This window comes from Notamacropus eugenii, chromosome 6 (genome assembly GCF_028372415.1).
Source record: "Notamacropus eugenii isolate mMacEug1 chromosome 6, mMacEug1.pri_v2, whole genome shotgun sequence".
Classification (NCBI taxonomy): domain Eukaryota; kingdom Metazoa; phylum Chordata; class Mammalia; order Diprotodontia; family Macropodidae; genus Notamacropus; species Notamacropus eugenii.
Genome location: NC_092877.1, coordinates 14,068,571 through 14,073,848, shown reverse-complemented (window position 1 = coordinate 14,073,848; position 5,278 = coordinate 14,068,571). Strand labels below are relative to the sequence as shown.

General features: G+C 37.8%; 1 pseudogene; it reads left to right on the top strand.

The window, feature by feature from the left end:
- The first annotated feature begins 2,659 nt into the window (after window positions 1–2,659).
- LOC140512966 (U6atac minor spliceosomal RNA) lies at window positions 2,660–2,768 on the top strand (annotated as a pseudogene).
- The last annotated feature ends 2,510 nt before the right edge of the window (window positions 2,769–5,278 follow it).

The following is a 5,278-nucleotide window of genomic DNA, read 5'->3' as shown; positions in this document are numbered from 1 at the left end:
TCACTTTCACAAAGGTTACTGACATTTCCATAATGTCAAATGAGGTCCAGGTCATGTTTGCATATATAGCAATCTTATTGCCTGGTATTTACACAATAGCCCTGGATTTCTGTTGATAAATTCTGTTGATAAATAATGCATTGTATTACATTTTAGGCACCAATGCTGAGATATTAGAAATGAAAAAGTGACCTAGTCTGTTATCCTCAGCTCCATTATTATTATCTACAGTGTACTTCTGAATATTTCTTCTGCATTAGCATCAAGGATAAGATTTGGTTTCCAGAGATTAAAGTATGAAAGTCACTGCAATATGCTCCCATCTGGGAAAGAGTGATGCTTATGGTGGTGATGTGGCTGATGGTGGTGGTGGTGATGACCATGCCATGTCACAACAACAGGTGCAGTACACAATGATGTGGAAGATAGGGTACCGCTCTTAAAGAACATCAGGTTTCAAGTTCTTCTTCTGACATGTTTCAATCTCTCACTGTGTGAAACAAGACTGACATGATAAACTAACCAATTAAATTCTTTTGATGTGCCAGGCACTGTGCTAAGTTACTGGAAATTCAAATAAAAGAGAAAAAAAAAAAGATAGAAAGTTCTTATCCTCAAAGAACTTGCATTCCAATGAGGGAAGATGATGGTTAAAAGGAAGCTGAGGAGGATGGATGGGGAGTGGGAGGAAGAGATTGTAGAGGCATGGTGTAGAAAGAAATTTGGAGAAGGAAAAGGAGGTGGGGAACATGTCTGGCTTAAACACTTCCTTAAAATGGAGGTTCCACGATGAACTGACCAACTGGAGAAAGGAACATAAGGGCAGAGTGATCTTTCAGCATGAAAAGGCTGCAGGGGAATGGTAGGAAAATATATAATGAGTCAAGAGCAAAGCCTAGAGAGGAATGAAGTTACAAAGCCGAAAATTTAGCAAAGGGGATTTTGGATCCTCAGTTTTCTTACGTTGATAGTGAGGAATTTTAAGTAGATAGCCCTTAAGTTGTAAATCTATGCTTTTATGGAATTGTGTGAGGAACATAAAGGTTCAGTGGCTTGTCCAGTGTCACTGAGTTAGGAAGTCTCAGAGGGAAGATTTGAAGTCCAGCACTCTATCAGCTGTTCCAGGCTACTTCTATAGTACGTTTTGAGCATTTATATTCACAGCAGAAGCCTTTATTCACCTCCTTGCTGTTGAAATTACTTTCTTGTGGAAAGAGTGGCTGCTATGGACAAAGTTGTTTCAAGTCATTACTCATTGGAATAATTTCTTCAAATTGAGAATAAAGTTTTAATGGGCTAAATTATACTAAACAGCACTGTAATGTCCAGAAAAAGTTAATGAGGCTGGCCATCCACCAAGCCGTGACTTCAGCACTATGAGATAGTAGGTCTGAGAAACATTTTCAGGTGTCTTAAATCCTATTAGTTTCTCCCTAAGCCATTTAGTCATCTCTTCTATCAATTAAAATGTAGAGGATTCATTTCAGTTAAAAGTTGTTTCCACACATGGCCTGTTATAGGAAGACCGCCCCCCCCTCCTTTTAAAGCCAAGCCTCTTGATACCACCAATCCTATCCAACTGAAACCATTTACAATTAAATATGTAAGTACTTTGGACTTGTTCCCTTATCCTGTTTTATTTCCTATGAGACAGACCCTCTGAAGTGTCCCCAGAAGGCAGACTTTGTAGTGTGACAGAAATGGCTTACATATGTTTATAGTGCATCTTCCATCCTGGCCTCCATGGTTACCAGAAAGTTGATTACACTGGGATGTTTTTACAGGATCAACATTGCTACAGTTTATGAAATGAGTAAAGCATTTCAACTGGGTAATTCGTTTTAGACTGACAGGGAGGACAAGCCATGATGTTAATTATAGAAGAGAATGTGTCAGGAAATAAAGCAGCTGCCACCACCTCTCCTTTAAAATTTATGCATCCTATGCAATCAATATTTATTTATTTTTGGTGACAATTGGGGTTAAGTGACTTGCCCAGGGTCACACAATTCGTAAATGAGTCTGGATTTGAATTCAGGTCCTTCTGACTCCAGGGTCGGTGCTCTATCCACTGCACCACCAGGCTCTGCTCCATATATACCTACATATGCATATATTTATATATACATATATTTATTAAGCACCTATGTGCCATACATTGTGCTAGATAAGGAAACAAGGGCCCCAAGGGTCTTACATTCTTATGGATGGGCACCTTACCTCTTTACTATCCTTTGCTATTATCAGTCATTGATGATTAAATGCATATATCCATGTTGTCTTGAGATAGTTACAGTAATACCCAAAGGGAATGGAAAATTCTCAATGCATATAACAACTATGCTGTCAAAGATTTTTTTTTTTTTTTGGAACTTAGGATAATACCTGTAGATAGTCTATGGGCCAAACCCTGAAACATAAATTGCTGCATAGGAAAAGACCCAAAGGTAAGAGTCATGTCCCCTTAAATTAAAAAAAAAAATACAGTTTTATCTGGGGGCCAGTGATTTTATTTATATAAAGAACTCTTGGTGTGGAACCTTTCTCCTCTGAGAGAGAAAAGCAAGTTATTTAGCACTTTTAATGTTTGAGTGGCTAGGGACACTGAGACCTGAGTCAGATTTGGAACTTGAACCTTGGTCCAAAAGACTCTAAGACTGGGCCTTTAGAAGGGATAGAAGGTTAATACTCCCTTGATAAGGGTGGGAAAAAGTCATGTACTCATATACAGTTAAGGCATTGCCACTTTGCCTGTGCTGTACTTTCATACTAGTGCTGAAAGGGACAGATTTTATACTTTAGACAGAAATATCTTCCAGGAATCATTGATACTGATGGAGTTAGCACAACTTTCATAAATGAGTAATTGTGTTAGATGATATCCCCAGGTCCAGGAAGAATTTATGTGACTATAAGAATTCCTGGGAGTGATTTAGTTCTCTATCTTCAGTGCCTGACTTTAATCTAGGAACTCTTTCTATCAATGTGAGTTCCACAGGGAAATCAGGAGCAGGACTCTCTCTGCTAATACAGATCAAAACATTTCCATCCTTTTTTAATCCTAAATGATTTTGTGAGCAAACACAGGAACAACAATGAGGATGCTTGGCTACCTACTAAGTCACTCTGTCAGTGCCTTGGAAAATAAACATTTGCTAAGTACCTATTACATGCCAGACATCATGCTACCCAACATGGGATACAAAGAAAGGCAAAAACACAAACAAAAACATGTCTGACATCAAGAAACTCATTTTCTAATGAGGGAGAGTAAATGTAAAAAATGATGCATGGATAAAATGTATACAGAAGAAATTGAAGGTGATGTCAGAGAGGACAGAGAATATTGGATAATAAATAGATGATTTGGGGTCTAGGGCAGTGCCCTAGAGATAAAGAAAGAAGGCCCCCAGCATTCTGGGACAATCTTCAAGGGAGAATTTGTTAACAACAACAACTCAGTTTTGGGAGAGTAGATACTGGACCTGAGTTCTGGGAAGGAGAGCATTGTAATGGGTTTAGCGAATAGATGTTTCTTGGCTCTTTAAATATAATACCAAAGGAAAATCACTTGAGCTGGTTCATGGGATAATCATATTTTCAGAGCTCTATTCTCTACAAGGTATATACACTAAGTCATGTCTGACTGAAGCAAAATCCTGGATTAAAGTTTAGAGTATGTTTACCATTTTATTAACTTTTCTGTCCTCTCTCTGCTCTTTCTCACTTCTCTCTCTTGCTATCTCTCTCTTCCCTCTCCTATTTCTCTTCTCTCTGTCTCTCTATTTCTCTCCGTCTCTTTCTGTCTTTCAGCTTTGTCATATTGAGTCACAGAAATTGGAACAGACCCTATAGAAACGTACAATCCAAGTTGCCCTCTATATATTTCATGAAGATCTCCAGTAGGGGGCGATACACTACCTGCCTGAGGCAGCTCTAATTGTTATCAAGTTGTTTCCCGTCTATCGTCCAAATTTGTCTCTTTGCAATTTCTGTAGATTTAGTTCTATTGGGATTTGGGTAGAACAAGTCTAATCTTCTTGCATTTGGCTACTCCTCAAATCCAGTTCTTATGTTCTCCCCAAGTCTTATCTCTAGGCTACATGTCCCCATACATTTCCAAGAATCCTCATGTGGCATGAACAAGAACCCCCTTCCCACACTGAACACCCCTTTGAAAATGTTCTTCCTAAAATTTGACACCCAAAGTACAATACTTCAAATGTCACCTGACAAAGGCAGAGTTCCTCAGGATTACTTCCCATCCCCAAATACTGGATCAATTTGCATTATTGTGTATTTTGCAATTTTATTGAATACTGAACACACACACATACACACAAACGCACATATGTGTGTATATATGCACATACACACATATACATATGTATAACTAGATGAAGAGTCCAAATAACTTGAATAATAATTAGATTGAAAAATCTAGTTGAACTGAATATTTAGCAATATGCAACACCATGTATTAAAGTCTTTTTTAGGGATATATTTCTTTTAATACAGTTTAAAATCACGTTAACCTTTTTGACCATCGTAGTAAAAGCACTTGATAGACATGCTGAGATGGCAGTCCACTGATGCTGCTAGATTTTTATTCAGATGAACTATAGTCCCTTTATCTTAAACTAAAGAAACTGATTTTTTGAACCCACATGTAAGAAGTCTTTGTATTTTTAATCTGTGTTAAATTTCCTTTTCCTTTGCTGTGAATTATAAACCAGTCAGTGATGAATAGGGTCTCAAAACATTCTTTGGCAACTCATATGTTTATATTAGAGTCAGTGGTTTGCTTAGTGGTTAGAGCATCTGGCCTGGAGTTAAGAAGACCTGAGTTCAAATGTAGCCTCAGACACTTCCTAGTTGTATGACCCTGGGCAAGTCACTTTATCTCTCGTTACCTAACAAAAGCATCCACTGCATTCTCAGGGGGAAGAAATGGCAAATGCTTTCATTGTCTTTGTCAGGAAAACTCAATGGATGCTTGGTCAACAATGAATACTTTCACTTCTTATTAACAGACATACTCCATAAGATGTCATTCTGGACAATGCTATCTTGAAATGACAGTATTAATATATTGTACCACATCACTGTGATCATGTTGCCAAATCTTGCCATATAACCCTTTAGTTCATCATTCATTTGTAGCATTTTTTCTTATAGATCACTGATACCATGTAGACTGATAGGCTCCCCTAATGCCATGTTTCTGTAGAATCACAATGGCATTATATGGGAATGTTCAGAATTAAAAAACAAAACA